Source organism: Ranitomeya variabilis, chromosome 6, assembly GCF_051348905.1.
Source record: "Ranitomeya variabilis isolate aRanVar5 chromosome 6, aRanVar5.hap1, whole genome shotgun sequence".
In the NCBI taxonomy this organism is placed as follows: Eukaryota; Metazoa; Chordata; class Amphibia; order Anura; family Dendrobatidae; genus Ranitomeya; species Ranitomeya variabilis.
In genome coordinates this window covers 208285924-208298042 of record NC_135237.1, presented here as the reverse complement: position 1 = coordinate 208298042, position 12119 = coordinate 208285924, and the positions used below count along the sequence as shown (strand labels likewise).

The following is a 12119-nucleotide window of genomic DNA, read 5'->3' as shown; positions in this document are numbered from 1 at the left end:
TCCGAACAGCCCGCAGACCCCGCCCGCCCACACATAGACGCACACCGTCACCGCCCACACACTTCCATCCTCCCGAGCTGCTGCGTTTCTCGGACCCACATCCGCAGCAAAACTGCAGATCTTTTTTACATCTGCGGTTTTGCGGCGGATGTGCCCGACTCAATGAAAGTCTAAGGCCATGTTCACACATAGCGGTTTTTACCGCGGATCCGCGGCGATTTTGATGCTGCGGGTCCGCAGCAGTTTCCATTGCGTTTACATTAACATATAAACCCTATGGAAACCGCAAACCGCTGTGCACAAGCTGTGGGAAAAACCGCGCAGAAACGCAGCGGTTTAAAACCCGCAGCATGTCACTTCTTTGTGCAGAATCGCAGCGATTCTGCACCCATAGGAATGCATTGAACACTTCCCGCATGGGGCTGTGCCCATGATTCGGGAAGTAAGCAGATCATGTGCGGTTGCTACCCGGGGTGGAGGAGAGGAGACTCTCCTACAGGCCCTGGGAAGCATAAATAGTGTAAAAAAAAAAAGAATTAAAATAAAAAATGATGCTATACTCACCTCTCAGCGCTGCACGCGGCCGTCCGGTATCAGGGTTGGTGTGCGAGCAGGACCTGTGGTGACGTCGCGGTCACATGACCGTGATGACGCCTGGGTCACATGACCGTGACATCACGAAGGTCCTTCTCGGCACAGCATCTTTGGAACTGGACCGCCGGGTGCAGCGCCGAGGAGATCGCGACGTCAGAGGGTGAGTATGGCCAATTTTTATTATTTTTTACATTACTATTGATGCTGCATATGCAGCATCAATAGTACAGGAGTAATCCCGCAGCGGAAACCGCGGAACAAACCGCAATAAATCTGCAGGGATAACCGCAGCGGTTTTGCCCTGCAGATTTATCAATTCCGCTGCGGGAGAACCCGCAGAGCACGCCGCAGAGTGTGCACATAGCCTAAAGGTGCAGAAACGCTGCAGTTCCGCACAAAAGAAGTGACATGCTGCGAGAAAAAAAAGCTGCGTTTCGGTGCGGCCTTTTCCGCAGCATGTGCTCAACAAGTCTGCGGCTCCCATAGACTCACATTGGTTGTACACTACACTGCGGATTTGATGCAATTCAGTGCGGCAAAAAACGCTGCGGATCTGCAATCAAATCCACAATGTGTGCACACAGCCTTAGCATTTAGGGAACTGAGCAAAAAAGCCAAGCAAAAAACAAGCGTGGGATTGCACTTTTTTGCCATTTCATTGCACTTTGAATTTTTTTCACATTTTCTGCTACACGACAAGGTAAAACCAATGATGTCGTTCAAAAGTAGAACTTGTCCTGCAAAAGACAAGCCCTCACATGGCCATATTGACGGAAAAATTATGGCTCTGGATAGAAGGGGAGCGATAAACGAAAACAAAAAAGCTGCAGGGGTGAAGGGGTTTAGAAACATGGATATGGACATATGGAAATAGACATAGATATATCTGTATGTATCTATCTATCTATCTGTCTGTCTATCTATCCCATATTTATCTATCTATCTATCTATCTGTCTGTCTGTCTTTCCCTCTATCTGTGTGTAATGGAGTGTGGGTTGGACAAATGTAAAAGAGGAGGTTGGACAGAAATGACATCACAAATCTTTTTGAAGCTAGAGGAGGGAGGGGTTGGGGTGTGTTTTGGAGTTCAGGCTTAGAGGACAGTGCAATGCATCATGGAACTTGTAGTATTAGAGCACAATAACTCAGGAGAAAGGAAGTTGTCGATTAACCCCATGAGAGCTGAATCCAGCACTAAAGTGGGCTGCTACAGCATGATAAAAGGTAATATTGCTAAAATAAACACAGTAGATGTTTTCAGTGGCACATAATAGCAAGATTTATGAAAAAAAAAAAAAAAGGTTATAGTAGTGGACAACTTCTTTAAATACATTTATTAAATATATACATATATATATTAAATATATATATATTAAATATATACATATGTATAAGATATTTAAATTATTTTGTTTTTAAATAAATATGAAATTAACCTTTATCTTTTAATTTACCTTAGAGTTTTCATTTCAAAGCAGGAATTGAACAAAAAACCTCTTGCATGGATTTATGTCTTTATTTACACAGTAAGTTATAATAACTGCATGATTTTATATATTTAACATTTAAGAGAAAAAAAGACATAACTAACAATCTAAAATTTGTGTACTGTAAATTTTCTTTCTGTAACAATCTAAAACTTGTTTTTTCTGTGCATGGTTATTATATATATATATTTTTTCCACACTGCATGGCATTACATGTCACACCCCTGTTTCAATTTAGAGCTGTAAGAAGAAGCTTTAGAAGCTCCTCAGCCTTTACAAGTCAAATGGATTCAGTTGCAGGCCCTGTACCAAATATAGCTGTAGAACAAATGCTCAAGTTTCTGATGGATAAATTCTTCTATCTATAGAATGTTTGACATAGTGTTAGGTAATGTGTATTTGGGGAATATTCAAAGAAATATTAAAATATTAAATGTAATAGTTTACAATGCGCATTGATAATTAGGATACAATATTTTGGGTTAATATACATGTATTCTTATTCTTTGTATGTGAAATATGTAGTTTCAACTTCTATGTGTGTCACAGTCTGAGTGACAAATGACAGATGAGCGTATGAGCAGCTGCTAAGAGTGAAGTTAACGTAATAGTGAATATAATGTGGAATGTGAATAAGTACTATCACACATCAATATGGTTTATCAAGAAAATCTACGTTTAGAACATTTTTCCAAATGATAATTTTATGGTATTCAATGTTTTTTTTACATAGATGGGTACACATCTTCAAACAAATATATGGCACAAGCTGATATGACAGTTATAAAAATGATTATTTTTAATTTTGTTTTTTACACATTAATTTTTTCATAAAATAATAATTTTTGGTAATAACGGGGAAATGTGTTTTTGATCCAGATTACATCATCACATTTCATCAATACCTCTTCACACATTTTAATAAAGAAGAAATATTAATAAGGTACTATTGGGTATAATAACATTAAGTATTATAAAAGTCATTTTTTACTCAAATGAAGGGTATTCTATGCAAAGTTACATAATTTCAATATTTTGGTACAAGGTTATGACAAGTATGTAAACATTTAAATTATGAAAATATTAAGGAAATGTGATACTGAGACATAACCTCAGCATTTATCATTAACATATAAAGGCCTTATTTTTATTCTCATTTTTATTTTTCATTTTTTTCTTCATTTTTATTCCTAATTTTTATTTTTTTATCTCAAGAAAACATGAATATTTAATAAAGTAATGTCTAGTACAAGAATATTGCTTTATTAAATATAGTGATCATATGGTTTCATTATAAGAAAAATGTTTCACTTCTGAGTTAAATACAACACTTCTTTCACTCATTCATATATATTCTCATTTTGGTTCATGGCTATACATTCTTCCATATTATTGGTCTCATAAATATAGTTTATTAATAAAGTTTTAGTAATAAAGATGGAAATACTTGTTACATAATAAGACACACTGACATCTATGGGTTAAAAAATAAATTACACCTATGACATAAAAATGTCCTATCACATAAAGAATATGGTTAATAATGTATTTTCATTTATTATTATTTTATTTTTCCAAATATGAATTCCATATTAATATTCTAATAATTATATGGATATTATTGATTGCTATGCTATGCTGTGATATTATAAGTGAGGTAAATTACCAGATTTGATATAGAATAGGGAATGAAGACTTCAATCAAGAAACTGAAGTTACGTTAATAAAGACTTTTCATATTTCTAAATTCAATTGATTCTTAAAAGTTGCAAGAAGAAAAAGCCGCTATCCAGAAGTTCCACAAGGTAACAATGCTATGATTTCTGAGTAATAATAGACTGCGTCACATACAATTCATGTAACCACTCACAAATACAGCATCCATCACTGACAACTGAGTACAGTATCTAAACTGATAATCACAATTGGAGAGGACGATGATCCTATGATGCTAAGATGAACTGTGTTATTATGTTTTATCACGTTCCAGTGGTTTCCTATCACCTAAAAGACTTCCATGAAAGCTGGTGAACAATCAGGTAATTGTCAGGACGCTACAACCCTGACATGTGTCCTGTGCATTAAAGACTGGTTATGGTGCTATGATTAGCAGGGTAGAGTCAATGTAACCCTTGCTGTGCTGACCAAAGATGTCACATCTGTTCCAAGACCAATGCGGATGATATGGAAGGATTCCAGATCCAAGGCGAGCCAATGTAAGTCCACGTCTTTAAAGGTGACTCTGCACAGATATTAAAGCTACATTTCATCTATGAACTTTGTTTTCTTATCAACATTTGAATTTATGGACTTTGATTGACACATGACACAGTCTCTACAAAATCTACATGCTATCATCTATTTCAAAAGAATTATAATAAAGGTTGTTTTAAAAGAACCAAGAAGAAGACATCAAGATGAAGACCAGATGACAGCAGATGATGATCGGACCTGAGATGCTTCAATTATGTATAGGGAAGTATAAATATATATTTTGTATGAATATTAGTCACGGCTTACCATAACATGAATTTACATATCATTATGTTATTGAGAACGATTAACAATATTATTATTATTATTATTATTATTATTATTAACATTACATTATTTTGCCAAAGAAGAAGAAAAGAAAGAAGATCTTATTAATATGTTTACTTTGAGGGTTCCAATCAATGTCTGTCACCCTCAAAAGGGGGAATTGTTAAATATTAATTATTCATTGAATTATTCTTATTCTCAATTCTGTACGGAGCATATAGCTTCTTGCTGACAATACAAAAAGCTATTTCTGTATATGTAGCTCAGAGTGTAAGTTAACACCATATAGAGAGAACACGTGATCTGTGGCACATATAAATAGCGTCTCTTAGGAGTGTGTGGGTCTTGTCACGTGGGGGCTGTCACCTCCTGCCTTCACCATTATTCTCCATGGACGTCGGACAAGTCACAGAGAAAAGGAACAGCTGACAGACATGATTCTACTCCATTAAAGAAATATGACTTCCATCTCAGAAACGAAGAGGAACAAGCGCTGATATTTACAAATGGACAATCTGTTCCGAATTATTTCATCTATTTTTATGTTTTGCTGCAATGTGGTTTTTCTGTGGACAATCCAATAAACCACTAAATTTTTTATGAGAATATCATGACATTTTTTCTTTAAGAGTAACGCACCTGGTGAATAGTCTAGATTAAATAAATGTGCAAAATAAGCATACTTAACAGGCCCAGTATGCAGTGCAGTTCCGTACCCTTTCATCTGAATTATCCTGGAACAATGAAGCCTTGGTGGCCACCTTCTGGGAAGGTCTGTCAGGAAGAATTAAGGATGAACTGGAGGGACAGGACATGCCTACAACTCTGGATGACTTGATTTCCCTGGCAGTCTGGATAGACCTACGGTTTCAAGAACAATCCAAGGAGATCAAATGTGAAAAGGGGTCCTACCACCCGGTTGCTAGTACTCCTAAACCAGCGGCCTCCTTGACTTAGTTCCCCTCACCTATAGCTATGGAAGTAGATAGAGTAAGCTTTGGTAACCGCTGCCAGGAGGCACGTCACCAGCAGGGAAGCTGTTTCTACTGTGGCAGTTCCGAGCATCTTATCCGCTCCTGTCCAAGGAAGTCGAGAAACTCCAGTGCCTAGGGTCTGTAGAAGGCAGCCCTAGGTAAGGATCATCTCTCTCTACCACTGCAAATAACAGTCTCTGTGGTCTTTGACAAGGTAACATTTTCAGAACTCTGTCACCTGGATACTGGAGCTGCTGAGAATCTCATTCAGCAGGCGGTCGTGGATCGTTTTCAGATACCAGTCCAACGCCTTCAAGAACCATGCACATAAGCTGGAAGGTCTGCTGCACAGCCTCAGTAAAGTGGCAATAGGCTCTGCTCAAGCTAATTTGTTTAGGAGACAAACTGCATACTGTGGCAGAGTTACTTAAAGAAATAACACATCTGTGGCTTTTGTCGCTGAACCTCCAACCAGGTATGGTCATGTATGATAATGGCTGTAACATTGTGACATCTGTGAAACTTGACAAGCTCACACAAGTACCATGCTTGACACATGGGATGGAGAGGAGACACAGTTTAGATATTAGAAAAAAGCTTTTTGACAGGGTGATCAATAAGTGGAACAAGCTGCGATGAGAGCTGGTGAGTTCTCCTTCCATGGAAGTTTTCAAACAGAGGCTGGACAGACATCTTTCTGGGATGATTTAGTGAATCCTGCTTCGAGCAAGGGGTTGGACCAGATGACCTAGGAGATCCCTATCAGCTGTTCCTTTCTTCTGTGACTGGTCCGACGTCCATGGAGAATAATGGTGAAGGCAGGAGGTGACAGCCCGCACGTGACAAGACCCACACCCTCCTAAGAGACGCTATTTATATGTGCCACAGATCACGTGTTCTCTCTATATGGTGTTAACTTACACTCTGAGCTACATATACAGAAATAGCTTTTTGTAATGTCAGCAAGAAGCAATTTGCTCAGTACAGAATTGAGAATAAGAATAATTCAATTAATAATTAATATTTAACAGGGCCACAGTACGAGCCTCCTGACATAGTTGAAGAGCCAGAGCAGTCGACATGGCACATCCAGGTTCATCAAAGATCCTGCGGAATGCCTCTAGAAAAGACTGAAGATAAGTAATCAGAGGATCCTGTCATGATCTCAATGGCAAGAGAACATAGCATCAGCATATATAGGAACTAGCTCTTGGAAGATGGGAACTGAGCTGACCATGAACTAAACCTAACGCACAACTAGCAGTGGCCGGGTAGCATGCCTACGTTGATTCTAGATGCCCAGCACCAGCCGGAGGACTAAATAATGCTAGCAGAGGAAAATATTAGTCCTAGCTCACCTCTAGAGAAATACCCCGAAAGGAGACAGAGGCCCCCCACATGTATTGGCGGTGAATTAAGATGAAATGACAAACGTAGTATGAAAATAGGTTTAGCAAATTTGAGGTCCACTTACTACATAGCAGAAGACAGAAAGGACACTTTCATGGTCAGCTGAAAACCCTATCAAAACACCATCCAGAAATTACTTTAAAACTCTGGCATTAACTCATAACACCAGAGTGGCAATTCCTGTTCACAAGAGCTTTCCAGACACAGTAACGAAACTACAGCTGTGAACTGGAACAAAAATGCAAAAACAAACATGGACAAGAGTCCAACTTATCAAGTAGTTGTCTAGGAGCAGGAACAAGCACAGAAAGGCTTCTGATAACATTGTTGACCGGCAAGCAACTAACAGAGCAGCAAGGTTATATAGCGACTCCCACATCTTGATGGGAACAGGTGAACAGAGAAGATGAAGACACCAGTTCAATTCCACCAGTAGCCACCGGGGGAGCCCAGAATCCAAATTCACAACAGTACCCCCCCCTCAAGGAGGGGGCACCGAACCCTCACCAGAACCACCAGGGCGATCAGGATGGGCCCTATGAAAGGCACGAACCAGATCAGAGGCATGAACATCAGATGCATTCACCCAAGAATTATCCTCCTGGCCGTATCCCTTCCACTTGACCAGATACTGGAGTCTCCGTCTGGAAACACGAGAGTCTAAGATTTTCTCCACAACGTACTCCAACTCACCCTCAACCAACACCGGAGCAGGAGGCTCAACGGAAGGCACAACCGGTACCTCATACCTGCGCAATAATGACCGATGAAAAACGTTATGAATAGAAAAGGATGCAGGGAGGTCCAAACGGAAGGAAACAGGGTTAAGAATCTCCAATATCTTATACGGGCCGATGAACCGAGGCTTAAACTTAGGAGAAGAGACCCTCATAGGGACAAAACGAGAAGACAACCACACCAAATCCCCAACACAAAGCCGAGGACCAACACGACGGTGGCGGTTGGCAAAAAGCTGAGTCTTCTCCTGGGACAACCTCAAATTGTCCACCACCTGCCCCCAGATCCGATGCAATCTCTCCACCACAGCATCCACTCCAGGACAATCCGAAGATTCCACCTGACCAGAGGAAAATCGAGGATGAAACCCCGAATTACAGAAAAACGGGGACACCAAAGTGGCAGAGCTGGCCCGATTATTGAGAGCGAACTCCGCCAATGGCAAAAAAGCAACCCAATCATCCTGGTCAGCAGACACAAAACACCTCAGATATGTCTCCAGGGTCTGATTAATCCGCTCGGTCTGGCCATTCGTCTGAGGATGGAAAGCGGACGAAAAAGATAAATCTATGCCCATCCTAGCACAGAATGCCCGCCAAAATCTAGACACGAATTGGGTCCCTCTGTCAGAAACGATATTCTCAGGAATACCATGCAAACGAACAACATTTTGAAAAAACAGAGGAACCAACTCGGAAGAAGAAGGCAACTTGGGCAGAGGAACCAAATGGACCATCTTAGAGAAACGGTCACACACCACCCAGATGACAGACATCTTCTGAGAAACAGGCAGATCTGAAATAAAATCCATCGAGATGTGCGTCCAAGGCCTCTTAGGAATAGGCAAGGGCAACAATAATCCACTAGCCCGAGAACAACAGGGCTTGGCCCGAGCACAAACGTCACAAGACTGCACAAAGCCTCGCACATCTCGTGACAGGGAAGGCCACCAGAAGGACCTTGCCACCAAATCCCTGGTACCAAAAATGCCAGGATGACCTGCCAACACAGAAGAATGAACCTCAGAGATGACTCTACTGGTCCAATCATCAGGAACAAACAGTTTATCAGGTGGGCAACGATCAGGTCTATCCGCCTGAAACTCCTGCAAGGCCCGCCGCAGGTCTGGAGAAACGGCTGACAATACCACTCCATCCTTAAGGATACCTGTGGGCTCAGAGTTACCAGGCGAGTCAGGCTCAAAACTCCTAGAAAGGGCATCCGCCTTAACATTCTTAGAACCCGGTAGGTATGACACCACAAAATTAAACCGAGAGAAAAATAATGACCAGCGCGCCTGTCTAGGATTCAGGCGCCTGGCGGTCTCAAGATAAATCAAATTTTTGTGGTCAGTCAATACCACCACCTGATGTCTGGCCCCCTCAAGCCAATGGCGCCACTCCTCAAAAGCCCACTTCATGGCCAAAAGCTCCCGATTCCCAACATCATAATTCCGCTCAGCGGGCGAAAATTTACGGGAAAAGAAGGCACAAGGCCTCATCACGGAGCAGTCAGAACTTTTCTGCGACAACACTGCCCCAGCTCCGATCTCAGAAGCGTCGACCTCAACCTGAAAAGGTAGAGCAACATCAGGCTGACGCAACACAGGGGCTGAGGAAAAACGGCGCTTAAGCTCCCGAAAGGCCTCCACAGCATCAGGGGACCAATCAGCAACATCAGCACCCTTCTTAGTCAAATCGGTCAATGGCTTAGCAATATCCGAAAAACCAGCAATAAATCGACGATAAAAGTTAGCAAAGCCCAAAAATTTCTGAAGACTCTTAAGAGAAGAGGGCTGCGTCCAATCACAAATAGCTTGAACCTTGACAGGATCCATTTCAATGGAAGAGGGGGAAAAAATATATCCCAAAAAAGAAATCCTCTGTACCCCAAAAACACACTTAGAACCCTTCACACACAAAGAATTAGACCGCAAAACCTGAAAAACCCTCCTGACTTGCTGGACATGAGAGTCCCAGTCATCCGAAAAAATCAGAATATCATCCAGATACACAATCATAAATTTATCCAAATAATCACGAAAAATATCATGCATAAAGGACTGGAAAACTGACGGAGCATTTGAAAGACCAAAAGGCATCACTAAATACTCAAAGTGGCCCTCGGGCGTATTAAATGCGGTTTTCCACTCATCCCCCTGCCTGATTCGCACCAAATTATACGCCCCACGAAGGTCAATCTTAGAGAACCACTTGGCCCCCTTTATGCGAGCAAACAAATCAGTCAGCAACGGCAATGGGTATTGATATTTAACAGTGATTTTATTCAAAAGCCGATAATCAATACATGGTCTCAAAGAGCCGTCTTTTTTTGACACAAAGAAAAAACCGGCTCCTAAGGGAGATGACGATGGACGAATATGTCCCTTTTCCAAGGACTCCTTTATATATTCTCGCATAGCAGCATGTTCAGGCACAGACAGATTAAATAAACGACCCTTTGGGTATTTACTACCCGGGATTAAATCTATGGCACAATCGCACTCTCGGTGCGGAGGTAACGAACCAAGCTTGGATTCTTCAAAGACGTCACGATAGTCAGACAGGAACTCAGGAATTTCAGAGGGAATAGATGATGAAATGGAAACCACAGGTACATCCCCATGAGCCCCCTTACATCCCCAGTTCAACACAGACATAGCTCTCCAGTCGAGGACTGGGTTGTGAGATTGCAGCCAAGGCAATCCTAGCACCAAATCATCATGTAGATTATACAGCACCAGAAAGCGAATAATCTCCTGGTGATCCGGATTAATACGCATAGTTACTTGTGTCCAGTATTGTGGTTTATTATTAGCCAATGGGGTGGAGTCAATCCCCTTCAGAGGAATAGGAGTCTCCAAAGGCTCTAAATCATACCCACAGCGTTTGGCAAAGGACCAATCCATAAGACTCAAAGCGGCGCCAGAGTCGACATAGGCGTCCGTGGTAATAGATGACAAAGAGCAAATCAGGGTCACAGATAGAATAAACTTAGACGGTAAGGTGCAAATGGAAACAGATTTACCAAGCTTTTTAGTGCGCTTAGAGCATGCTGATATAACATGAGTAGAATCACCACAATAGAAACACAACCCATTTTTCCGTCTAAAATTCTGCCACTCGCTTCGGGACAGAATTCTATCACACTGCATACTCTCTGGCGACTTCTCAGTGGACACCGCCAGATGGTGCACTGGTTTGCGCTCCCGCAAACGCCTATCGATCTGAATAGCCATTGTCATGGACTCATTCAGACCCGCAGGCACAGGGAACCCCACCATAACATCCTTAATGGCATCAGAGAGACCCTCTCTGAAAGTCGCCGCCAGGGCGCACTCATTCCACTGAGTAAGCACAGACCATTTACGGAATCTTTGGCAGTAAATTTCCGCTTCATCTTGCCCCTGAGATAGGGACATCAAAGTTTTTTCTGCCTGAAGCTCCAAATGAGGTTCGTCATAAAGCAACCCCAAGGCCAGAAAAAACGCATCCACATTGAGCAACGCAGGATCCCCTGGTGTCAATGAAAAAGCCCAGTCTTGAGGTTCGCCCCGGAGCAAGGAAATCACAATCCTGACCTGCTGTGCAGGGTCTCCGGCAGAGCGAGATTTCAGGGACAAAAATAATTTGCAATTATTTCGAAAATTCTGAAACCCAGATCTATTCCCCGAGAAAAATTCCGGCAAAGGAATTCTCGGCTCAGATACAGGTGCATGACAAACAAAATCTTGCAAATTTTGTACCTTCGTGGCTAGATTATTCAAACCTGCAGTTACACTCTGAAGATCCATTACAAACAGGTGGACACAGAGCCATTCAAAGATTAGAAGGAGAGAAAAAAAAAAAAATATATCAGCAGACTACTTATTTCTCTCCTTTCTCAGCCAAGGATTTTAACCCTTTAGTGGGCCGGTCAAACTGTCATGATCTCAATGGCAAGAGAACATAGCATCAGCATATATAGGAACTAGCTCTTGGAAGATGGGAACTGAGCTGACCATGAACTAAACCTAACGCACAACTAGCAGTGGCCGGGTAGCATGCCTACGTTGATTCTAGATGCCCAGCACCAGCCGGAGGACTAAATAATGCTAGCAGAGGAAAATATTAGTCCTAGCTCACCTCTAGAGAAATACCCCGAAAGGAGACAGAGGCCCCCCACATGTATTGGCGGTGAATTAAGATGAAATAACAAACGTAGTATGAAAATAGGTTTAGCAAATTTGAGGTCCACTTACTACATAGCAGAAGACAGAAAGGACACTTTCATGGTCAGCTGAAAACCCTATCAAAACACCATCCAGAAATTACTTTAAAACTCTGGCATTAACTCATAACACCAGAGTGGCAATTCCTGTTCACAAGAGCTTTC

At 41.7% G+C, this 12119-nt stretch overlaps 1 protein-coding gene across 3 annotated transcripts in view; it reads right to left on the bottom strand.

The window, feature by feature from the left end:
- UPP1 (uridine phosphorylase 1) overlaps positions 1-12119 on the bottom strand; it is a 218443-nt gene that overhangs the window by 58120 nt on the left and 148204 nt on the right. The gene's annotated exons all lie outside the window — the stretch shown is intronic.